The sequence below is a fragment of the Balaenoptera borealis genome (genome assembly GCF_965194805.1).
Source record: "Balaenoptera borealis genome assembly, chromosome: 5".
Classification (NCBI taxonomy): domain Eukaryota; kingdom Metazoa; phylum Chordata; class Mammalia; order Artiodactyla; family Balaenopteridae; genus Balaenoptera; species Balaenoptera borealis.
In genome coordinates, this window is record NC_138862.1 from 115,553,174 (window position 1) to 115,579,704 (window position 26,531).

The following is a 26,531-nucleotide window of genomic DNA, read 5'->3' on the forward strand; positions in this document are numbered from 1 at the left end:
AAGACAGAGGGGAGAGGAGAGAACAAGTGCATTCAGAACCATTTCAGGGTTCATCTCGTGGGAAAGATGGCCAGCTTGTTTTCAGATAGTAGAGAAAATGTCTTAGCATGAGCACAGGAGTAGAGAAGGTGTCTGTTAACAGGATATAAAAGAATGTTAGAATTTCCATGTTAACAGAAGAAAATGAAATGGACTGAACAGAAAATATATCAAACTAGCAAGAAAAAAAGAATAAACTCAAGTATTACTCTTAAGAATCTTGCAAGAAAATCTAGGAAATTAAAAGTACAATCTAGGGACTGCCCTGGTGGCGCAGTGGTTAAGAATCTGCCTGCCAATGCAGCGGACACGGGTTTAAGCCCTGGTCTGGGAAGATACCACATGCCATGGAGCAACTGGGCCCGTGAGCCACAACTACTGAGCCTGCGCTCTGAAGCCCACGTGCCACAACTACTGAAGCCCGTGTGCCACAACTACTGAAGCCCGTGCACCACAACTACTGAAGCCCGTGCACCACAACTACTGAGCCTGTGCTCTGGAGCCCACGAGCCACAACTATGGAGCCCACGTGCCACAACTGCTGAAGCCTGCACACCTAGAGCCCGTACTCCACAAGAGAAGCCACTGCAATGAGAAGCCCGTGCACCGCAATGAAGAGCAGCCCCCGCTCGCCCCAACTAGAGAAAGCCTGCGCGCAGCAACAAAGACCCAACACAGCCAAAAATAATAAAATTAAAAAAGATTTTTTAAAAATACAATCTAGTGTCAAGATAGACTTTCTTGACCAATCCTGATAAGCCAGACACTTCCCCCCCACCACCCCAACAGATCTATTTGACTGTAAAAAATGGCAAATTGGGGAGAAAATATGTATATAATTATGAAAGATTGGCTAGCTGTTCACAAAACCGATTCCTTTTCCTCAAGGGAGGCACTTTTTGCCCCATTATATCTTTACAGCTTATTGAGATACAACTGAGGTACAATAGCCACATTTAATGTGTACAATATAATGAGTCTTGCCATATGTGTAACACCTGTGAAATCATCACCATAATCAAGGTAAAGAACATATTCATCACCCCCAAAAGTTTCTTGGTGCCCCTTTATAATCCATTCCTCACTCTCCCCTCCATCCCCATGGGCTTACATGTAGCCTACATTTCCTAACTTTCCTATAGGGTTATGGCCAAGTGCCTAGGCGCTGGCCAGAGGGATGTGAGTGGAAGCCAGAGCATTCTCCAGGCCTAGTCTCCCACATAGGAGCTTTTCTCTCTTCCCCTAGGTCTCGGCTGGCTGTTGACAGCCAAGGTGACCAAGGAAGCCACTGTTGAAGATGGCAGAGAACTCATCAGCCTGGATCTCTGAATGACTGTCAGAAGCAGAGTACCCCATCCCGTTGACAATAAATCTCTACTGTGTTAAACCATTACTTGGGTGTTTGTTGCAGCAACTGGTATTACCTTAGCTAATACAATAATATTCACAGAACACTTACAAATTTACAAGAAATGACCAAACAACCCAATGGAAAAAGGTTAACAAGAGTCAGTTCACAGAAGGGCAAATCCAAATTAAGAACATATGAAACGTATGGAAAGATGTTCATATACTAGTAAGTGTGAATATACAAATTAAAGTAACATACTGGAGAAGCAACCATTAAAGAGACAATACTATCAGGGATGAAGTGGAAAGGATACTCAAACACTGGTGGTAAAAATGTGAGTGGTTACAAACTTTTTGGAAAATTATTCTGGCAACATATACTAAAATAATAAATACAGATATTCTTTGCTTTAGTAGTTCCACTCCTGGGAATCCATTTCAGACAATAAAGGCACTAGGATACAAGGATATCTTTGTAAGAGAATGTTTATTGCAGATTGTACATATGACTAAAACAAAAACAATTAAAACATAACTGCAAACAAAAGTAATAACTGTCAGTAAATGAATGGTTGAATACATGATAAAATAACCATTCCATGGAAAGTAATGCAGCAAGTATGAAAAAATAAATGAGAGCTAAATCAGATAACATGTAGGGATTTCCATAAGGTTTTGCTGATTAAGAAAAGAAAAATGCAGAAAAGTGTATATAACACAAACTTATTTTCATTAAACAAAACCTTCCAGTATATGTATATGTGTACAAAAATATAGGTTTATATGTATATATATGTGTGTGTGTAAAATTAAAAGAGCATGGAAAACTATTTAGAGATAACATAGGACATTAAAACACGAATCGTAAGTATGGTTGGGGAGGAAGGTATGATAGGTTAAATAATGGCTCCCCAATATGTCCATGTCCTAATCCTCAGAACCTGTGAATATTACCTTATATGGCAAAAGGGACTTCACAAGTGTGATTAAATTAAGAACCTCAAACTGGGGAAATTATCCTAGATTATCCGAGTGGGCCCAATATCACTGCAGGGGTCTTTATAAGAGGGAGGCAGGTGAGGAGAGAAAAGAAAGGAGAGAGGAAAAGGCAGTGGGACAACATTGGCCGCCACAAGCCAAGGGATACAGCCACCAAAAGCTGGAAAGCACAAGGAACAGATTCTCCCCTGGAGCCTCTAAAAGGAATCAGCCCTGGCCACACCTTGATTTTAGCCCTGTAAGACTCATTTCAACTTCTGGCCTCTAGAACTATCAGAGAAATAAATTTCTGCTTTAAGCTACTACATATGTGGATATTTGTTACAACAGCAACAGGAAACTAATGCAGGGGTGATATTGGTAAAGGGAGTGGTAAGTGAAAATCGTAGATGAGTCCCTAATGACCTTCATCTGTGTGTAATCTTCTCTCGGGTGTGGGTGGAATCAGTGAATATGATGGGATATCACTCCTGTGATTATGTTATATGGTGAAAGTGAAGGGATTTTTGAAGATGTAATTAGGTTTGACTTTGAATTCCTCAAAAACATTGTCCTGGATGAGCCTGATTTAATCAAGTAAACTCTTTAAAAGAGAGCTTAGGCCTTCCCGGAGATCAGAAATGCTGGCTTTGCAGAAGTCGGTCACCACGAGTTCTACAGCCCCAGTGGATGAATTCTGCCAACAACCACATGAGCTTAGAAGGGGACGCCGAGCCTCAGATGAAACTGCAACCCCAAAGACACCTTAACTGCAGCCTGCGAGACCCTGAGCAGAGGCTCCAGCTAAGCCATGCCCAAATTCTTGACCCAGAGAAACCGGCAGATCATAAATGGGTGTTATTTTAAGCCTTTGAGTTTGGAGTAATTTCTTACACAATAGAAAACTAATACAGAGGGTGAAAATAGAGGACAAAGGAAAGATGAGGTAGAAGAAAGAAATCACTGCACTCAAAAATGATACTGATTATATTTATAATCAATATAAAACCCTAGAGATTTATATAAAGTAAAAATGAATATTTTAAAAGCAAAAAAATAAACCTCACAAACATTTGGAAATTTAAAGAACAATTGATTGAATTTAGAAGAATTTGGGGGAATGATATGTGAGAAAGAGAGAAGGATGAAGGTATTTGTGCTGCTATAAAGTGAGAAATGAGAGAGAGATGGGGGAAAGGATTTTAAGAAGTTTAGCTGTATGTTTTAAGTGGAATTCCCTTTGGTACATATTTGGGTGGTTTCAGTGGAGATTTTCACTGTAGTCAATGTGGGGATGTTGACGATATTTCTTTTGGCTATAAGATAATGCTAAGGCTGTCCAGAAGGTGGCTCCTCTTTCTATGGCTTATGCTCCCCCAAATTCCCTGTGGCCCCCCATAGCCCTCGGGCAAAAGCCCACACTTCTTAGCAGGACTCCCAAGGCTCTTATCTTTGGCCCAACCTGTCTATGTACAGAGCTTTCATTCTTTCCATTTAAATCACAAAGTCACATAGCCCTCCCTTAAAAAAAGTTGCAACAATAAATATTTTTATATATATACGGAGCCATCTTATGTGGTTATATCAGTAGGACAGATTCTTACAGTGGAATTGCTGGGTGAAAGAATATGCACATTAAATTATGATTAAATCTTTATGTTTTCAAAGTTTGTCTCCATAAAAAACCTGTATCGAGCTACAGCCTCCTCCACATAGGACATGAGAGAGCCCATTTCCCCATATCTTGCCTGCTGCAATAGTATAAATATTGATAATACCATTTATCAGACATCTTAAAAATTTTTGCCTATCAGGCAAAAAACGATAAAGCATATTTTTCTGATATGCATCAGCCATTTGTATTATTTCTCTGAATTGCCTATTCATAACCTTCCAGTCTGAAATGATTGTTGCCAAATGAAAGGCAAACCATCTTCTGTGGGACATAGTGATAGAAAAACTTTCCCCTTCCAACAATATCACCATGGAGTGGTGAAGGACTGAGTATCGCACCATCTAAGCTATTCTGTTACTCAGAAAAAGCTGCTTTGGGAAAACATTCTGGTGAGTAAAACAGTAAAAATATTCCTGCCTACTAAGGTATGTGATGCAACACAAATGAATCATTAAAATCGTTGTAAGAATAGCTCTCATTTAAGTATAAAAGTCAGCAGGGAAATTTTTTTCAGGGTTTGCTACAATAATCTACACTGACTTAATGTCTTCTCTCTTACAAGGTTCTAAAGCGTTGCCAAATTTATCTTGTTCACCTGCTTTGCTCTGCTAACTTTCAAAGGAGCTGGATCTACATTGTTGAAACTCCATCGGGTAATATTTAGTTACCATTTTACTAAAGATCCCTGGCTGAGCCAACAAGCATAACTCACTTCATTCATTCATCCACTCATTCATTCATTCAAAAAAATATTTAACACGGATTACACACTAGGCTTCTGGTAAGACTGAGGAAACGGAGATGAACATAACTGACATACACCCTGTCTTCATGGATTTATAGTTTAGTGGGAGAAGTCAGTTCAATAAACAGAGCATTATTTTATAGTGTGATGATTAAGGAAGTTCAGTAAGCAGTCGTGGCTGGTCTGGGGTGGGCATGGGGAAGAGTGCTCCAAGCAGAGGAAACTGCATGTCTTTTATCAAAAACTATCATCATGATCATGTGATATTCCCTAAGCATGCATGATGTTAGCTAGGCATGGAATCAACAACGGTGAAAATTTTAAGAACCTTGATACATCCACGAGAGTCTCTGCCTCTGCCAGGCAGGGAAGAGTCTCACTAGAGTCGCTGGAACCTCTTGCCTGCTCTACAATCACTCAGCTGACATCTGGGAAGCATCTTCTCCATGCCGAGCTATGTGTTGGACATTGTGAATACCTAGCTGAATAAGACACCATTGCTAGCCTCAAGGGTCAATAGTCTCACAGGGATGGGGAGGAGATAGACAAATAAGTAACTATTACTATAATTCCACATGATAAATACTGTGGAAGAGGAAGTATGGACATTATGAGATGAGACTAAAAGGAGGGAATGAACTTACTCCACCAGGGAGCAGGGAAGGAATCACAGATCTCGATGAGTGGATATTTACCAGAAAGTCAAATTGGGAAAGATTTTTTTTTGTCGTTGTTGTTTAACAGAAGAAACACAGAGGCTGAAAAGGAAAAATGTACATAGGAAAAGTTAAAAATGTGGCTGTGGCTGGAGAACAGGATGCATGATGTGCAGGAGAGAGAGGGAAAGATAAGTGGCATCCAGACGGTGACGGCCTTGACTGGTGAGTGAGCAATGATGTCTGGACTGTTAACACCAGGAGAGGATGGGTGAAGGGGCTAGACAGGAAGTGTCATGGCAACCATCCATCTATGCAATGGGGGATTTCTTCTCAGAGCCCACTCTGAACAGGAAGTAATCTTTTACACCCCCCAAAATTTAAGCCACTCTTTCCTCACCCTCCGCCATTACAGCTCTAAATAATGTGATCCCGTAGGGGTACTGCATATTCCAGGAGGTCCAGAGACAGATTTGCCTAAGACCAACCATTCCTGTGGCTAATGTTCCGAAGCTGAGAACTACCAGCAAAAAAATAATAAAAACCTGAGATAAAAAAGTGAGCATCACTGTACAGGTACCCCGGGAATCAAACAGTGAGAAGCACACAAAGGAATACTGTTAAGGGTTATTACCAGTTTCTTAGGAAAGATCAACCAGAGACAAATAAAACAACCCATTATACAGCCTCTTTATGGTTAGCTGCATATAACTGTGTATAATAAACTTTATAGTGTTCTCATTTCAGAGTGTGGCTTCAGTCATCATCTCTTGCCATCTTCATAAACTCCCTGGTTAAAGAACCCTTCTGTATAGGGTTCTGTATGCAGATGTCTGTGCTGAGCAGACAGTCAAGAGTTTAATGTCCAGGGTGGACAAAACCAGGTCACAAGGCCCCCATTTAGACTGCTGCCTGGACGTGTTACCTGCCACACAGCTTAAGGTGTTTGGACTCCATTCCGTAGGCCAGAAATTCCTAGTCTCTGAGCAGTGAAAGCTCTACAGATCCTCTTAGACCTTCGGGTAACCAGGCAGGACCCGAGACAATCACAGTCCTAAGCCCTTTGCCTTCAGCCACAAATAATCTCTTCCATTTAGCCCAATGGGAGCCTAAAAATATTACAGTTTCCTATGTGTAGGTAAGTGAAAAGACCAGACTGCAATGGGGAGTTGTAATGAACTGTGGCTATTGTCCTGAAACATGGGCACCTCCAACTCAAAGCTCTGGATGCCTCTCTGGGTGGGCCAAGGAAATATGCTCGTAGGATAGAAGACGTGGGACGTCCACGTTGGGATAATGAAGGCGAATTAGCAGGAAGGATTGAGAGGAGAGGTAAAGTCATCATTAAATTACCCTTTGAGATGCAATTACACGAAAGATAGTAAACAGCTGTTATCCGTCTCTTTCTAGAAATGAGACAGAACTGGGTTTTAACTGCAGCCTGAGGAATTGATGTTAGATAAAAGGATGCAACAGGACCCCTTCCATGCTCTCAAGTCACTCGTGTTTATACTACGAGAGCTTTCCTTGTATAAGTATCATAGTCTGCTTTGATATGGAGTCATCGGTGTATTCGTCTGCCATGTCCATTCATTTTTGTATCCACAATACCTAGTACAGTGCCTTGTACAGAGTGGGCTTTCAATAAATGTCGCATTCCATTAACTTGTCAAGTGATGGTGATCAGGAGAGACAGGATGGTAGTACCTGAAATTCATTAAATACAGAACAAATTTCCTCACTTGCAATGTCTTAGGAATCATGGACCATGGAGCCATGATGTATCCTTTTGTTATGCCTTTTTATTTCTCACACCCCTGTCTCCCAAGTTCTAAACTGAGAAACTCATACTCCCTTCCATGGAGGTAGTTGACTTACTGAATTTTCAAGAGTGAAATGTCATTGGTTATGTTTCTTTGGAACTTAAATCTATGAGATGTCCTTTAGTATAAATACATTCTATAGTTGAAGATTTACTGTTCTGTTCGCCACATGTTCTGAATTCATTATGTAGTTCCTGATTCTTCAGTTGCCAGTTTTTCACATCCCTGTACTGTCATCTTGCTCCCTCCCTGAATACATGCCCTGCCTGGGGCTGGACAAAGAACCAATCAATGTATTGGTTTTTCCTTGCTCTATGAACTTTACTATCTTGAAACAGGAAGGGGGAATAAAAGGAAAACCTTGTCTTTGCTACTTGTCTGAATTTAAACAATCTCAGAGCTTTACTAAGACTTCTGTAAAAAGGAGTCATTGGGCTTCCCTGTTGGGGCAGTGGTTGAGAATCCACCTGTCAATGCACGGGACACGGGTTCAAGCCCCAGTCCGGGAAGATCCCACATGCCGCAAAGCAACTAAGCCCGTGTGCCATAACTACTGAGCCTGTGCTCTAGAGCCCGCGAGCCACAACTACTGAAGCCCGTGCGCCTAAAGCCCTTGCTCTGCAACAAGAGAAGCCACCGCGATGAGAAGCCCACGCACCGCAACGAAGAGTAGCCCCTGCTCGCCGCAACTAGAGAAAGCCACGTGCAGCAACGAAGACCCATAAGTTAATTAATTTTTTAAAAAATGAATCATTGCAGTGAATAAAACTCCAATCTGCATAAGTCTTAAAATCCACGATAGCAGTCAGGGTCCTGGCAGGGAATAAATGACACACTCAATTACCTTGGGAGTAAATGAGGAGCGTTTAAGGAAAGAATTATTTCATGAAGATGGGTCAGAGTTAAGGGAACCAACCAGAAATGGTGAAGGACCCAGGAATGAGCCACACTAGGGAGCTATTACCATCCATAGAGCTGGAAGGGCAAAGTGATGGCCCTGGTCATTGCTGAGCCCTGGGAGAGGGCCTGCCTGGCAGGAGCTATGGTCTGAAGTAGAAGAACACAACTGCCAAGTCAAAGCCTGGCAGGGAATAAATAACCCATCGTCTCTCCTCCAGCCCTCAGATCTCCTGATGGTGGCTCCCACTGGCCAAATCCAACCTGAGGTCTCCAGAGATCTGCCTCTGGAGATACAGAACATGGGGGGAAAGGGTAAGTGTTTTGGGGGTGTCAAACAAAGAATATGGAGCTACTCACTGTATCAGTCGGGGTCCAACAGGGACAAATGGTAACCCTTAGTTAGAATAATACATCAAGAGTTCCCTTACAAGGCATCTATTTACAAAAGTGTGGGCAGGACACAGGGGAACCACAGAGGTCAATGCAGTAACCTGGAATTAGTAGCAATGGAGCTATTACCACCTAATGATTCTAATACCAATTCTAACGTGTGAGGTTTTTTCCTCCCATACCACCAAGCAATTCCAACACCAGCTGGGCGTCCTACAATTTAACCCAGTTCTGACACTATCCACCTGGAGAAGAAATCAGATCCCACCACTTAAGGGCTCAGCCCCACAAGACTGCCCTCCACTTTGGATGCCAATCAGAAGTCCAGATTTTTATCTGTGCTACTGACCAACTGGCTATAAATTAGAGGTTCCCACGACCCCCTTCTCAGTTAATTTGCTAGAGAGGCTCACAGAACTCAGGGTTACTGACTTATTACAAAAGATATTGAAGGATACAGTGCAACAGCCAGATGAAGAGATACACAGGGCAAGATCCTAAACAAAGGAGCTTCTGTCCTCATGGAGTTTGGGGCCTGGCACAGTGGCACATGGAAGTATTCTGGTTCACCAACCTGGAAGGTCTCCAAACCCCATCCTTGTCCGTTTTAATGGAGGCTTCATTACGTAGGCACGACTGATTAAATCAATGGCCATTGGTGGTTGAATTCACTCTCCAGCTCCTCTCCTCTCCCTGGAGGTCAGGGAGTTCCAACCCTCCAATCACATGGTAGTTTCCCCTGGCAACCAGTTTCCATTCTTTGGTTATCTGGGGGCTTTCCAAAGGTCGCCTCATTAACAAAAGACCCGCCCCCCATCATTTAGGGAATTCCAAGGGTTTTAGGAGCTATGTGCCAGGATTGGAGCAAAGAACAAATATACATATTTTTCTTATTATAAAGTACAATATTATACCTCCCCAGCCCCAAAGAGACAAGGGAACGCTGATATCAGAAGCTGGAAGGAGAGCGTGTGGAGGAGGCTGCCTTGAGAGGAGCAGTGGCGTTTGATGAAGAAACACAGCCTAAGGGAGAGCCCGGGAGTAAATACCCTGACCTCCCCCTTATTCCACCCTCTAGGGTCCCACCAGGGCTTCCTGTTAGCCAAAATGCACTGGAGGCCAAGGCAATGGACCTCTGGTAATAGGTCCATATAGGTCAGCCTCCCGATAGGGAGTAGGGTGGAGAAGACTGAAAAGTACATCTAGAGAGCCCGAAGATACCTAGCACACCTGCTTTTAATTAAGCCTCTCCTCTTTTCCTTCCTTCCCTCTTTCTTCTTTCCTTTTTTCCTTCCTTCCTCCCTTCCACTAAACTTTACTAACCTTTATACCAGTGGTCCCCAACATTTTGGGCACCAGGGACCGTGGAAGACAATTTTTCCACGGACAGGGCGGCGGTGGGGGAAATGGTTCAGGCGGTAATGCGCGCGATGGGGAGCCCTGGGGAGCCGCAGATGAAGCTTCGCGCGCTCGCTCACCTCCTGCCGTGCAGCACTGTGGTTCTCACACAGATGATTTCATTTAACCCTTAAGATTTCTCTCTAAGGCAGGAAATATTGCTTTTCCCCCCAGCAAGCGTCCTCCACCATGTTGACCTCTCAGCCGTTTCAACCTTTTTAATAGAAGAGCTCTTGTTAAAAACTGAAACCTCGGGCTTCCCTGGTGGCGCAGTGGTTGAGAGTCCGCCTGTCAATGCAGGGGACACGGGTTCGAGCCCTGGTCTGGGAGGATCCCACATGCCGCGGAGCAACTGGGCCCGTGAGCCACAACTACTGAGCCTGCGCGTCTGGAGCCTGTGCTCTGCAACAAGAGAGGCCGTGATAGTGAGAGGCCCGTGCACCGCGATGAAGAGTGGCCCCCACTTGCTGCACCTAGAGAAAGCCCTCGTACAGAAACGAAGACCCAACACAGCCAAAAATAAATAAATAATAATTTTTAAAAAATGAAACCTCAGTGGAACTCTAATATATGAAACCAGTCAAGGAGTATATATTAGTGGAAACTTTAAAATGTAAATTTACATTTCCTTGTAATTAGGTTAACAAAGGAGAACAGGATTTTTTTTTTTTTTTTTTTTTTTTTTTTTTGCTGCACCCAGAGGCTTGTGGGATCTTAGTTCCCCGACCAGGGATCGAACCTGGGCCCTCAGCAGTGAGAGTGCAGAGTCCTAACCACTGGACCACCAGGGAAGTCCCCGAGAACAGGATTTTTGATGAATGCAAAAGTTTGACATTGGTTTCACTAGCTTCCATTAACAGCAGCAACCGCAAACATTGATAGACTCCCTGAAACAGAGTTTGATGACCACTGAAATAAGTGACTGGGGAAACAGGAAATTTCAGTTTTTTCAACCTAAAATTTCCCGGCAATGCCTCCCTTTTGTAATCAGACTCTGACTACTAGAACACGTGAGATACTACTGACAGCTACACTTTTCCGGTCACCTGGTCAGGAAATCTCATCCCTCTGAAAACTCATCCTTCATACCTCAGTTATCGAACACTTTGGAGCAGTTTAGCCCAGGAAATGAAGGCTCTTGTTAAAAACATGGAGATTTAGGAATCGCCAGGACGCGATTAACCATGTTGGCATTTTGCCAAATGAGCAGTTAACAACCAGGGCCAGGAAAATAAGTGCTGATTAGTAATCCCTGGGTTTAGACCCAATCCTAACAATCTGCTGTGACAGACCAGAAAATTCCTAACCTATTGTAGCTGCAACCATGCTGCCTTGAAAAAGAAAGTATTAGTCTAATCAAAATTTATTCACCAGTGCCTCTACTCATAAAGAAAAAAAATCCTGTAAGATTATTTATACTTAAATCTAGCAGACTGGAAATCACCTAGGTGCTCTCCAGAAAACATAAAATTAAACTCTGAACCTACACATGAGGTTTCTAATGGTCAATGTTTAAAAAATGTTTTGATGTTGAATTTAGTCATTCATTCATTCATTTAACAAATATTTGAATGCAGGTCATATTCCAAGAGCTATTCTAAATTCCTGATAAGTCTCAGTGAGCGATATACCAGAAAGAACACTGGTTCTGAAGTCGATTGGAATTGGCGTACCGGTTTTGAATGCATTTTAGTTAAGTAACAGAATACCAAACTTATGCCGGCTCAAACTAACCTTTTAAATTTTTGTCCAATTCCTAGAAGTCTGGAGGGAAGCAGCTGCTGCCAGTTGTTCAGAGGCTTGACCACGAGGGGCTGCATCTCTGCGGTGCTCCTGGTCTTTCTCTCATACTCATCCCTCTGTGGTGACCAGATGGCTGTGAGGGAAGGAGGACATGAGGAAATGGGTTGGTGATGGCGATCTTGGAGGAGGGTTGTGATGAAGGTAAGTCCCATTAGGGGCATGTTGTCAGGGGACTTGGTGATGCCATGACACTTAGCATATGTGTCCTATAGGCCAGTAGAGATACAGAACTGGATTTGAGGACTGAAGTCAGAGTTGAGGAGGATGTCTAAGAAGGCAAGAAGGCAGGAAGAGTCAAAATCGAGAGGTTAGGGGAAGAGTGAATTCTTAGAACTGAGAGATATACCCCTTCTGTAAACAGGGATTGGTCTGAAAGGGAGGTGAGTGTAGATGGGACAGCTGAAATATAGTAGCCTCATCAAAGAGGGAGGCGAGGTCCTCTGGGAGGGGGATTGGGGCCATATTGAGTGATTGGATTGGAAACAGCCAGTGTGGGGATGTGTAAGGGCTGAAGAAAACTGGCTCAGCTGGTAGCATGATAAAACTTGTAGTGATTCAGGTCTGCAGATTTCCAGTTTCCCCAGCAGCAGTTCAGGGCCTAAGAGAGGAAACACAGCCAGAGGACATGGATGACACAAGGATGGTGATGGGCATGGGATGAGGGAGTCAGGAGTGTCCATAGCGACCAGGTAGAAGAGGCTGACTAGTATCCCAGCCAGGCAAGGAGAGCATTCGGGGAGTCACCCCTCTACGAGGAAGTCCCCTGGCGCCATGTCTCAGGCTCCTTCTCCTCCTGGACCCTGTTGGGTCCAGGAACTTTGGGATTCCCTTCCCTACAAGACCAGCTGCAGGGCACCAGTGGTAGATAAGTTTTCCAAGAAAAAACAGAGAAGGGACAACTGGAATCAAACGATGAAGAAGTTAGCCAGACTCCAGATTCTAGCAAACTCTGGTGTAATAGAACTTTATCTCCAGATCCCGGATCACTTCTGAGGGGCTAACTCTAAATCCTGCTGAACTGACATACGTTCTCTTATGTTTATACTTTATTTCTTTTTCTTGTAGTCTTAAGAGTGGGGCTCTCCAAACCGCCTTCCCCTATGGAGGGCTTTTTTTGTTTTTAAGGTTTTTTTCTTGCAGACCATTTTTAAAGTATTTATTGAATTTGTTACAATGTTGCTTCTGTTTTCTGTTTTGGTTTTTTGTCCATGAGGCATGCAGGATCTTAGCTCCCTGACCAGGGATTGAACCCGCACCCCCTGCATTGGAAGGCGAAGTCTTAATCACTGGACTGCCAGGGAAGTCCCCTGCTATGGAGGGTTTTAACTTAGAAGAAGGACATGCTGGTATATCCTTTAAGAAGACTCCTCCATAGCACAGGGAGATCAGCTCGGTGCTTTGTGTCCACCTAGAGGGATGGGATAGGGAGGGCGGGAGGGAAATGAAAGAGGGAGGGGATATGGGGATATATGTATACATATAGCTGATTCACTTTGTTATATAGCAGAAACTAACACACCATTGTAAAACAATTATACTCTAATAAAGATGTTAAAAAAAAAAAAAAAGACTCCTCCAACCAAGTTCTGACCAGTAGAGGCACTGATGCAGAATTAGCCACTCTCTCGTCACAGGATGGTCATCTCCACTTCTGTGGCCTTCCAGGATCATTCCTGGTTCCTGGGGAAGTTCCTTGTACTCATGTAGCAACACAGGAAGGGGGGTGGGTATTAGGCGAATTGGGAGTGATTGAAGGATCTATTGTAGATAGAGTTCCAAGTCTGAGGAAAGTAGAAGGATGTGACTGGAGAGCACCAAGAATGCCAAATGTGAAATCTTTCCAGGGGAAGACAGAGTACCATGATGGTTTCTGAACTGGTGAAATCAAATGACAGCTCCTGTTTTCTCCACTTCTTCACTTCAGAACTGTAACCTTCCCTTTAGGAAAGAAAGATGGTTTCTCTAGTCTCACAGAATTCTAGGCTCTTAGTGTTGGGAGGTCATCTACTGGTCATGTAGTCCAGGCTGCCACCAAAGCAGCAGGCACTCCTGAAATTGCCTTGGCAGCTGGCTGGTTAGCTAGCATCTCCTCAGACCTTCCTGGGGATGGGAGCTGTTCACTGCTGGTGAAGAAGTTCATTACTTTCTGGATACTCCTGATTCTTAGACAACTGCCCCTGACATGGGATTGTCATTTACAATACTTCCCTGTAGCTCTCATTTATTTGTCCCAGTTTCATCCTCTGGTGCCTCATGAGGTAGAGATTTTCCCATTCTCAAATGAGGGTCCTTCCAATGTTTCAATGCTTCTCTCAGGTTGCCACTAATACTTTCTTTTTTTGAGACCAAACACCCCCAGTCCTTTAACTTCCCCTTCAGTGGCATGGCTTTGGGACTCCTCACCATGCTGGTCTTCATCTCTCAGTTGGTCATGCAAGAATGACACACCCAGACCTGGACACCACATTTAGGATGCAGGCTGACCAGGATGAAGAACAGCGGGACTATTCCCTCCTCTAAACTGGACACTCATGATACAACTACTCTAGCCTAAGATTGCATTCATCTCTTTAGTCTGATGAGGCTATAACCCCATCTTCTGGGATTTCAGTGTACTACCACTTAGCTCTGCTTTCTTCCTGTGATTTCGCAACCAAAATTATGTACGAAACTTGTCCTGAATCCTCTTTCTCCAAAGTCTTGGGCTAAATTCCACACCTCATTCGGATCCCTGGGAAATTTCTCATTACCAAGTGCCATGATTGCTGCTTCCATTTCCCCAACTGAGATGTTAGGTCAGTTTAGTTTAGCGATATTTATTGAGTCATTGCCGTGTGCCAGGAATTGTACTGGATGCTAAAGTCGGGAGAGAGGATACAAATGAATCAGGGTATGCTTTCTACCCTAGCACAGCTTGCAACACAAAAACACAGCATTATAATGTGATACAGGAAGAACTGTAACATATAAACACAGTGTTTATGGGGGCCCCGATGAGCGACTCTTGGCCCAAACTGGAAATTCAGGGAAGGGTTCCCAGAAAGAGAAGTATCTTGACTATTGGGTAAGAATTAGAGGGCACTGGGAACTATGTGGGAAGACAGCAAGGACAGAAAGAGTGAAGTCAAGGAGGCAGAAAGCATGCTGGTGTATGTGAGGAGTTACAGGCTCTTTGGAAGTACTAGAGCATCAAGGACCAGACAAGGAGGGGTGAGGTCACCGAAAACCTTACTCTCCACCTTGGGCTTGACTCAGTAGGCATTGGCGAGGTCTCAAAATGTTTCAAGCAGATGAGAGAGTGATCAAATTTGCCTTTATCACTTTGGTCTCAATATAAAAAATAGATTTCAAGAAGGTTAATCTGGAGGCAGGCAAATGGGTTGGGAGTACTTAAAAGTCTAATGTGATAATTTAAGCAAGAGATATGGAGGACCTTAATGAAGACAGTGGTAGTAGGATTAGACAGATCAAGCAATATAATGGATACAATTGACAGGCCTTGGTTGTGCAGAGCTGTGAATGACAGAGAATAACAATAACAACAAAAACTCAGATTAACTCCCCGAAATCTGGATTGAATGGCTAGGCGGATGGTGATACAACCAGCTGAGAGGGTAGCGAGATGTCTGGGGAACGATGAGTTCAAGTTTGAACATGTGGAACTTGAATTGCTTATTGAACATGCAATTATAATGTCCAACAAGTAATTGGGTTTATGTACCTGAGTCACAGGAGAGACCAGACTGGGAGATGAGGGGCTTCAGTTCCTTGGTGGAAGTTAAAATCATGAGAATAGTTGAGCCAGTATAAGGAGAGTATGTAAAGAGATAGCCATGGGGCCAGAACACAACTGTGAGGTACACCAATATTTAAGGTAGATTTTACAAACAAGTTCAGCATGTTTTCTTTGATTCTGTGGCCAACATTTAAAATCAGGAAATTTCACCTGAAAATGAGAATTTCCAGATTCTCTTAAAGTCAGGAGCTCTGGACCCCCTGGACTTGCATTTTCACACGGCAACATTCTACCAAAACTGAGTAGCTGCTTCCCTTTTTAAATGGGATACATGTTCTCCAACTGTTTACAGCTCCCACCGCTCCCCGATGTCTTTCTAACGCAAGGCTAATGTCAACTGCCATTAATTATTACTATGGTGCTGCTGTTTCATATACTTGCTTCATTTATTTATATTACTTCCCTGGTCCTGGTAGATACTTGAGTTTTTAATTCCCAGCTTAAAAGGTGAGTAAAGGAAGAGGAGCCCTCTAGAGAGATCAAGAAGCACAGTCAGAGAAATGGCAAGGAACCAGGAGATAAATATTCTAGTTGCCAAGAAATTTCAAGAATGAGAAGATCAATAGCATCAAGTACTACAGAGAAGTCTAATAAGATAAGGATTAAAAGTGACTCTTGGTTTTGTCAATATGAAGACCATTCGAAATCTTTGCCAGAGGAGAGATCTTTGCCAGAATCATTTTCAACAGAGGGATGGGTGATGGAAGTGAGATCTCAGGGATGTGAGGACTGAATGCGAGGTGAGCAAATGGAAAAGCAAGTGAATTTTCTTCTTTCCAGAAACTTGACTAGAAAGGGAAGCTTGACTAGAAAGATCTGGGCAGCAGCCAGAGGCATTGGAAGGTGGAAAGGGTCAAAAGAGATTGTTTCTTTCCAAAAGAAGTCTTTGAGCATATTTACGGATTGTATGCAAAGAGCCAGTAGAACAACTGGTGATATGTGGGAGAGATGATAAGGCATAGAAGACAATGCCAGAGATGAGAGGAAATGGATCAAGAATACAGGTGGGGCTTCCCTGGTGGCGCAGTGGTTGAGAATCTGCCTGCCAATGCAGGGTACACGGGTTTGAGCCCTGGTCTGGGAAGATCCCACATGCCACGGAGCAGCTGGGCCCGTGAGCCACAATTACTGAGCCTGCGCGTCTGGAGCCTATGCTCCGCAACAAGAGAGGCCGCGATAGTGAGAGGCCCGCGCACCGCGATGAAGAGAGGCCCCCGCTCGCAACAACTAGAGAAAGCCCTCGCACAGAAACGAAGACCCAACACAGCCAAAAATAAATAAATAAATAAATAAATAAAATTAAAAAAAAAAAGTGGAAATGTTCAACAACTAGCAGACAGCACCCCAAGTACGAGCCTTTACAGGAAGTTATTTTAAAAAAAAACCAAAGAATACAGGTGAAGGGGCTGGCTTTGAACTAAAAAAGGAACTCTTTATCCCCATGAATGGTGGAGAGGAGAAAGTTATGGGAAAAGGGAGGTTTGTAAGGTCAAACTGTTGATGTCTAATCACTTTCTTGATCAAGTAGAGGGAGGGTCATCTGCCGAATGTGAGAACTCTGGGTTGGAAGGGCTGTCAGAATCCCTGGGTGGGAAGGGGAGTAGGGGCTCGCTGAGAATCATCACAGGGGTTGCTGAAAGGTCCCAAGGGCCCAGCTGGGGCTGGAGGTCAGTAATTCCCAGTGACGCCAGTGGTTTGAGTGGCTGAGTGATCTTCTCTAGCACCTGAGGGACGTGCTCAGATACGCAGCGTGTTTACTACAGCACATGGTAATACTGTCTTTAGGGGTGGCAAATCCTATGGCTAAAAATACAGACCTAGTGAAAAAAGCATGGATCACTGTCATCTTTAAAGCAGTAAATGTTCAAGAAACCTCAGCTGAACTCTTGGTATCATCTTTGACACATTCCCCAAGTTTTAGCAACAGGAGGAAGGTAATACTTGGCCCAAGGAGGCTCTTACTACAATTGTTTTTGCCAATTTTCAGCTGACTGAAGGCGCTCGTTCTCATCCAGGGTAAGCTGACCATGTTTCAGGGAAGTTCAAGACATAAGACAGAAGCAGAGTCCAGAGCCTCGCCAAGGGGCGGGTTAAAACTTGAACTGAGAAGACTGGTATCAAGAAAGAGCCAGAGAGAAGGCAGTAAAAGTTAAGGGGCAAAGACTGAGGTGGAGTAGGAGTCAGGGACAGAGGGAGCAAAAGAAAGTGAGAAAACAAAGAAAGAAGCGGGGGAGGGAGAAGTCTGAAAAGACAGACAGAGAGAGAAGCACTACAAAGAAAAGTGAGGAATAAAGCAAGAAGGAAGAGGTTAACTCCAGCTCTGGAACCAGGAAGGCTGCCTGGGAACCAGCCCCTCCCCTCCAGCTGCCTTGGGATTTGGGCCTGGGGCCCCACCTGTAAACCGCTCCTGTTGGTACCACAAATGCACACCCATTCCCACCCATGGCCTCCACCTATTACTCGACGTCCAGGCCTTTTTGTTTTAAGGTCTCTGTCAATTAAATGGACAGTGGTTTCCAAGAAGCTACAAGGATATAACTCAGCAGAAATTTCTCCCCTTTTTATTTTTTAACCTCCATGTAAACATAACAGGACACCGCTAAGCCTCAAAACCAGTCTACTTTGCTGACGAAAGTTAAAACAAATTGAGAGGTTTAAAACTTCCTTCAGCCGTTGGCTGGTTAGGTAATCATGGGTCCTCCACTTAAACTCTGAGTCCCTGTAAATTTTTTTTTTAAAGTCTGTAAATCCATTTATCTCATCAGTCTACAAACTGACCTTCTCTGAGTATGAAGGTACAAAGACCTTGTAACACTCTGGTTTCAAGGAGCTTATTAATCCGCAGAGGGTGAACATATGTGTGGCGACAATTTTTTTAGGTTATGTCACTATCAGGGTGTCTCTTATTCAAGGAGCTGTTAGCTTCCTCTAAATATCCCTTAGGTGTTACTCTAGTTTTTTTAATTGTTATTTTGTATTTGTTTTAAATAACAGCTTTATCGAGACCCACACTAGTTTTTTATGTGGTGCCCTAAGCTACCCCACCACCATCTTCCAAATGGTTTGCCTTCTTAATCCCCTTGTTCTAGAAATTCTGGAGTTCCCAACTGTGTCATAGGTCCCCAAGACCACACCCAGTTTTGGTGATTCACTAGGATTCACAGGACTCAGCAAATAATCATATTCATGGCTGCGATTGATTATGGAGAAAGGATATAAAGCAATCAGCAAAGGGAAGAGGCACATGGGTGGAAATCGGGAGGAAACCAGCATAGGCTTCCAAGAGGCCTCTCCCAATGGAATCACACAGGATGTGCTTAGTTCCTCCCACAATAAATTGTGACATCACATGTGAAATGTTGTCTACCAGGGAAGCTCACTGAAGATTCAGTGCCAGGGTTTTTACTGGGGGCTGGTCACACAGACATCCTCTGCCCAGCACATACCAAAATTCCAGACTCCCAGAAGGAAAGCAGCTGTTCAGGCAGTGTAGGCAAGTAAGCCACTCTTACCGCTCAGTTTTCTACCAGTGTAGAGAACGGTTTATCATTCAAGTTCCCAGATACCAGCCAAGGACCAACCTGGCAAGCGGCCTTTTTAAGCATAGCAGCCTCAGCCTTGCTAGTTCATTATTTTCTGCATACCAACATTACTGAGATATTTATTGGTTATAATAAATTCACTCTGCAATACTACCTTGGAATACCTGTCACTAACTAAAATGATAATATATTGTATATGTTATTCAGTTGCCTACTTGTTTATTTTCTGCCTCTCCTACTAGAACATAAGCCTCGGGAGGGTAAGGACACTGTCACGTTCACTGCAGTATCTTTTGCACCTTGAACAGGGCCTCCCCCATCATAGGCACTCAACAAATATTGGCTGAAGGAATAAAAGAAGAGATCAACAGTTCAGCCTGGGCCAGATTCAGGTGTGAGCTTCCCGGGAGCATCTAGGGAGTAAAACTCCTTCATGGGTGACAATGACCATCAGATAAGACGTGGGCCTAAGGAGTACTTTTCAAAGGCAGTTTCGTCACAGGGATCCCTGGTCTGGTAGGCATCTAAAGTCGGAGTCTCTGCCGTGGAAGCAACCTAAATGTCCATCAACAGATGAATGGATAAAGAAGATGTGGTATATATATACACAATGGAACATTACTCAGCCATTAAAAAGAATGAAATTATGCCATTTGCAGCAATATAGATGGACCTGGAGATTATCATACTAAGTGAAGTAAGTCAGACAGAGAAAGACAAATCTCATATGATATCACTTATATGAGAAATCTAAAAATAAAAATGACACAAATAAACTTATTTACAAAACAGAAACAGACTCACAGACATAGAAAACAAACTTGTGATTACCAAAGGGGAAAGGTCGGGGGGAGGGATAAGTTGGGAGTTTGGGATTGACATATGCACACTACTATTTTTAAAATAGATAACCAACAAGGACCTACTATATAGCACAGGGAACTCTGCTCAGTAATCTGTAATAACCTAAATGGGAAAAGAATTTGAAAAAGAATAGATATTTATGTATATGTATAACTGAATCACTTTGCTGTGCATCTGAAACTAACGCAACATTTTAAATCAGCTATAGTCCAATATAAAATACAATTTAAAAAAATAAATTAATTAAATTTAAAAAACAAAAATAAATAAAGGTCAGGTCGACTGTCAAAAAATAAATAAATAAAGTCAGTGTCTCTGGGATCTCACCTGCAGCTGAGTCAAGAACAAAATATAAGAATGTTCTGTATCTGCTTATTCCTTTCCCTCTCTCTTACGAAAGATAAACACGGCGTCAGTGAGTTTTTCATGTGTTCCTCCCCACTCTCGGAAACATTTCTAATGCTCAGATTAAGTAGCTCCTGGGGGTAGGAAAAACTATATTCCTTTCAAAAAATGGCAATCTGTGCAGCCTTGGAGAAACCCTCAAGGACTCATGAATGGAAAGGGATCTCCGGACCGAAAATCAGTTCTCACTTAATGTCTCCTCTCACTGTTGCTCTGGCAGTTGAATGGGGTCAGGCTTTCATCTTATGTAATATGATGGGACAATTCAACTTCCAATGAGTGGAGCAAATTTCCCTAGAGCTACATAGGACAGAGCTAAGCGGTTACATAAACACATATGGAGACTTAGAAATTTTAAAGAGAGGCCAAATACTCGGAGGGATGTGTCACCCGCAGGGGAAATTAACAGCTGGGTCAACAAGCAGAACTCTCCAAGTTACACGTGGATCTCGGACACTTTGATGACTGCACCTCAAGAAGAGGAAATGGCTTTAGGTACACATTCTTTGCGCTCACTCTGAGAGGAAGAAAATCAACAACACATTTTATCTCAGGATACCGGGAGGAAGAAAAAGTACTACTGCCAGAAATGACCGCCAGGTGAAGGATTTGGGGTCAGAACAATGTATCAGTTGGGGAAACACACACTCAGAAGGACTGGCTGAAAGAACTGAATGAAGGGACTTGTTTCAGGGGTGTGGACAGGTTAAGGGAACAAGGAGTGTGCCTTGTAAGGTGCCTCACCTAGGGACTAACAGCGGCAGGCAGCTTATACTACGCTTAGGCCTGATGAGAGCAAAGGGCAGAAGGGGTGTCATTGGAACCAGCAAGCTCTGTAGTCCTGGAAGAGGAGCCACCCATTAGGAGCTGCAGCTGGACGCAGACGGGGTCAGAGCCATAAGAAAATTTGGGGGAGCAGGGAAGGGGGATGATAAGTATCCCAGTCTCTTCTTCCTCCTACTCATCGATCTCCCGCTGATGCCTCCCACTGGCCAAAGGCAACAGGAAGCCAGGGGCAAGGAAGTCTGTGTAAGACGGGACACGGAGGTCAGCTTCCTTGGGCTCAGTCAAGTCAGAGAAGTGATGAGCAAGCTGGAGAGGGCATGTGCACAAAAGTCAGCACAGGTGAGCTCTCCTACCCTCACCAGCCCTCAGCTGCCAGCAATGGTTGACATCTGTTGAATGGGTTAGGCACTGTCCTGTGTCCTTTACATGGATAATCCTACTGCGTACTCGTGAAGTGGTTTACCATGAAACGAACCAACTTGAAGCTTCAGGGCCTCTCACTTGCACAGACATCTTTGAAGATCTTTAGAGGGATCCTAAAAATGAGTTAACACAGTCACATTTTTAGAAAGTTTGTAAGCGGAAGATATATTTACCTTAATTAAGATGACTGATCAGGCTTCCCTTCTTGACCAGGCTTCAGGGGGCATTAAGTATCTGTGGGAATTTTTTGGATCTGACTAATGAGAAGTTGAGTTGGGATTACACTTAATTTGGATGCAGTAGAATCTTTTTAGGTGGTTTATAATCATCCCAGTGTAGGGATGGCTTCTAGAAATGCTCCTTCTGTCCACTATGCTGATTCATCATGAAATAAAGCTCAGGACCAGGGATCATATCCTGAGACGAAAGTGACCTACAGCACATGGTAGTGGATATGTGGATGTGGAGGAGAAGCAAGATTTGAAAGACACAGAGCCAGAAGCTAGTCTTTGGAAAATTCTTCCAATCATCAGACGTGAATTCTCATTGATGCCTGGACAAAGTGGAAGTTCTCTCTTGGCAAGAATGATTCAGTGCATACAGTTGTAACTTCATTGTACTTTTCCCTCCATTTTTGATGGGAATTGTGTGAAATAATAGAATTCCTGTGCCTGTGGGGCATAAACCAATATCACCACCGATCATACGCAAGTTATATAAGTTATTCTATATCTTACTATGTATTTTGTAAATTATATAAATAAAACTAGAGGAAAATAAATATGTAAATATATTCTAAAATAATGTATAATAATAACAGCTAATATTTACAGAGGCTGTATGACGTGTCTGGAACTGTATTAAGTACTTGATAGATAATTCATTTAATCTTCACAAGAAATTTTTGAGGTAGGTATTGCTGTTATCCTCTTCCTGGCTTTTATTTTCAAAAGCCGAAACCCATTGTGGAGACCAAAATTAGAGGTGAGAGATGAGTACTTTTCCGAGAAGCACGATCAAAGAAGGACTTTTCTAGAACAAAGCCCCAGGGACTGGACCTCAGTGGCTGGGCCCCAGGCTGTAGCCGTGATGTGCTAAGGATCAGCAAGGCCAAAGTGTGGTATGGAAATAGCTATAAATTAAAACATGATGGGCTTCCCTGGTGGCGCAGTGGTTGAGAATCTGCCTGCCAATGCGGGGGACACGGGTTCGAGCCCTGGTCTGGGAGGATCCCACATGCCGCAGAGCAACTGGGCCCGTGAGCCACAACTGCTGAGCCTGCGCGTCTGGAGCCTGTGCTCCGCAACAAGAGAGGCTGCGATAGTGAGAGGCCCACGCACCGCGATGAAGAGTGGCCCCCGCTCGCCGCAACTAGAGATAGCCCTCGTGCAGAAACGAAGACCCAACACAGCCAAAAATAAATAAATAATTATTAAAAAACAAAAACAAAAACATGATAACCATTAAAACATTGTACAACGGATAAATATGTTTTATGAGTTCAATGAGTACATGGAATATTTTCATGTCTGTCCTAAAAAGTACTTTAAACACACATAAGAATACTCAGTGGTCATCAAGATCAAATGAAATCAGCCACCATCCCATGTAAAATAATAACATTTAGCAAATACTAATGTATGTGTGTGTGTGTATATAAATATATATGTATGTTTTTTATATGAAACATGTATTAGCAAATAGCACTAATACTTGCAGACCCTAAGGAAACACTTGGTCTGGGACAATGGGCACTTCAGCAGAAATTAGTAGAACATCTAACAGGACAGAGGCCTGAAATTGTGATAAAGTTGCTTTATAAACATTTTAAAAATGAATTTTTTTAGACCTCTGAGTTTGAGGACTAAGATGTATATCTGCTATCTAAGTTTAACACTGAAAGCTGAATCGAAGGAATTATACAGTTTAGCTTCACCTCGTTTAGTATCTGAGTTAACTGACAAAAAGAACATGGGCTTTGAGCCCAAAATAACTAGCTTCAAATCCCAGTTCTGCTATTTATCAGCTAAGTGACCTTGGAAAATTTATAAAGTCTCCCTGAGCCTCAGTTTCCTCAACTGTAAAATGGGCGTCATTGTAGGAAATCACTTAGGTAGTACCTTTAAAACTCCGAGCTTGCTACTATATAACAGGCACTTAAAGATTGGTTCCCTTTTTAAAAGAAAATAAAATCTAAACACTTTTTCTGGAGGAAAGTGTTACAGAAGCACAAATTACATAGTCCTCTTCCAACACCACCTAGCTAATATGTTTTATGAAGAAACCCAACTGTAATTTAAAAAAATTTTGACTCACCCAACATTTTCCCCCTGCTTTCTAAAACGGGAAACCAAGGAGGTAACATGTATCCCCCTGTGCACCCACACCCTTCTGAATATGAAATTTACATAAAAGCCTTCTCAGTCTGTTTATCCAGGCCTCCTTGGCTTTGAGGCAGATATATCTGCTTCAATTAGAACCTAATCCTGCTCACCTCATACTAAAACCAGTGAGAAAGAAAAACAATAGTCCATTTAATTAAATTATGCTAAAGCCGGAATTCAATCCATCGGTGTATTAAGAAGGAAGATTTTGAATATTGATTACTGTTCCCTGCATACAAACCCCACTACCTGCTCCCGACTCTCCCCCTAGTAAAGAATGATATTTCCCCTCCCCGCCAACCCCGCCCTCTACCCTGGCAGATTTTATTTTATTTAAAAACGAATTAAATAAGTCCAGTTGTAGACAAAAAAAAAGAATGAGAGTTTCCCCTTCTCCCTTCTTTCAACAGTCTGTTTCTGGTTTCTGGGACTTTCTCTCTGTCCTTATCCCAACCATACGATGCTGGGGGAAGAGGGGCACCGTCCTCCTGGTGCCCACTGTGACTTTTCATTCCTTGGGCGGCACCCTGGGCTACTAGGATCTCTTTCCTCTCTGCCTGCCCTCTTTGTTCTGCTAACTACCCTTAAAGAGAGGCTTGGCTCTGCCTGGGCCGAGACCCTGAGCTACACTAGGCATCCCCCATTTTTGTTTGCCTACAAGTTACACAAACTGCTGTGCATAGAAACCTTGCGTTAACTGCTGTCCTGCTTCTCACCTATTTGGGATGACTTGGAGGCTCATACAGAATCTGCACGCCAACCCAGCTCTGAAGGAAGGTGCACGATAAACTTCAGATTCCGTACTGCTCTGTGGGAAAGGGGAAGGGGCTCCCCCTTGCAGGAATTGGCTAAGGAGGAAGAATTGCTTAGACAGATTGGATTCCGGATCAGAGATCAGGGCAGTTACTTGCACACCTGATTGTACCATGGAAACATCCAGGGAGCTTTTAAATAACACTGAAGTCCCAGCCCCACTTCACCCGATTTAATTCATCTGGTTGGGACTTAGGATCATATATATATATTTTAATTGTGGTTAAAAAAAAAAAACCCACATAACATTTCCAGCATAACCATTTTAAAGTGTATACGTTCATCAGTGTTGTGAAAGAGATCACCAGTTCTTTTTTATCTTGCAGCTCTGAATTCTAACCCCACTAAACATTAACTCCTCTTTTTCCCCCTCTCTCCGGACCCTGGTAACCACCATACTACTTTCTGTCTCTATGAATTTGACTACTTCAGATAGTTCATTTAAGTGGAATCATGCAGTATTTGTCCTTTTGTGACTGGCATATTTCACTTAGTATAAAGTCCTCAAGTTTCATCCATGTTATAGCATGTGACTAGTTTCCCTTTTTTTTTTTTAAAGGCTGAATAAGATTCCTTTGTATATTTATACCACATCTTGTTTATCCATTTGTCTTTTGATGGATATTTGGTTTGCTTCCACCTCTTGGCTATTGTGAATAATGCTGCTTATGAACACGAGTGTGCAAATATCTCTTCAAGACCCTGCTTTAGATTCTTTTGGATACACATCCAGAAGTAGGATTGCTGGACCATATGATAGTTCTATTTTTAAGTTTTTGAGAAACCTCCATACTATTTTCCATGATGGCTGCACAATTTTACATTCTTATCAATGGTGTACAAGAGTTCTAATTTCTTCACACCCTTGCCAACATTTGCTATTTTGTGGGGTGTTTTTTGGTTTGTTTTGTAATAGCCATCTTAATGGGTGTGAGGAATGATGGTGATATCTCATTGTGATTTTAATATGAATTTCTCTGATAATTAGTGATATTGAGCATCTTTTATATGCCTGTTGGCCATTTATATATCATCTTTGGAGAAATATCTATTCAAGTCCTTTAGCCAATTTTTAATCAGGTTATTTAATTTTCTGTTGTTTTCGAGTTGTAGGAGTTCATTATATATTCTGGATATCAATCCCTTATCAGATATTATGATTTGCAAATATTTTCTTCCATTCCATAGATTGCTTTTTCACTCTGTTGATTGCATCCTTTGATGCACAAAAGTTTTAAGTTTGACGTATTCCCATTTGTCTATTTTTGCTTTTGTTGTCTGTGCTTTTGATGTCATATCCAAGACACCATTGCCAAATCCAATGTAATTAAGGTTTTCCCCTATGTTTTCTTCTAGGAGGTTTATAGTTTTGGTTCTTACATTTAGGTCTTTACTGTATTTAGAGTTGACTTTTATATGTGGTAAGGGTCCAACCTCATTTTTTTTTTTTATTTTGCCTATGGTTATCCAATTTTCCCAACACCTTTTTTTTTTTTTTTTGGCTGCGTTGGGTCTTCGTTGCTGCAGGCTTTTTCTCTAGTTGTGGCGAGTGGGTGCTACTCTTCGTTGAGGTGCACAAGTTTCTCATTGCAGTGGCTTCTCTTGTTGCGGAGCACGGGCTCTAGGTGCTCAGGCTTCAGCAGTTGTGGCTCGCGGGCTCTAGAGCACAGGCTCAGTAGTTGTGGCATATGGGCTTAGTTGCTCCACGGCATGTGGGATCTTCCTGGACCAGGGCTCAAACCCGTGTCCCCTGCATTGGCA

General features: G+C 42.8%; 1 long non-coding RNA gene across 1 annotated transcript; it reads right to left on the reverse strand.

Annotated features, from left to right (window-relative positions):
- Positions 1–557: 557 nt before the first annotated feature.
- On the reverse strand, positions 558–26,264 carry LOC309629950. The gene is made up of 3 exons (XR_014245319.1): positions 23,035–26,264; positions 10,506–22,727; positions 558–10,204 (listed from the first exon to the last, which is right to left on the reverse strand). It is a non-coding gene; the product is annotated as an uncharacterized lncRNA (long non-coding RNA).
- Positions 26,265–26,531: the final 267 nt, after the last annotated feature.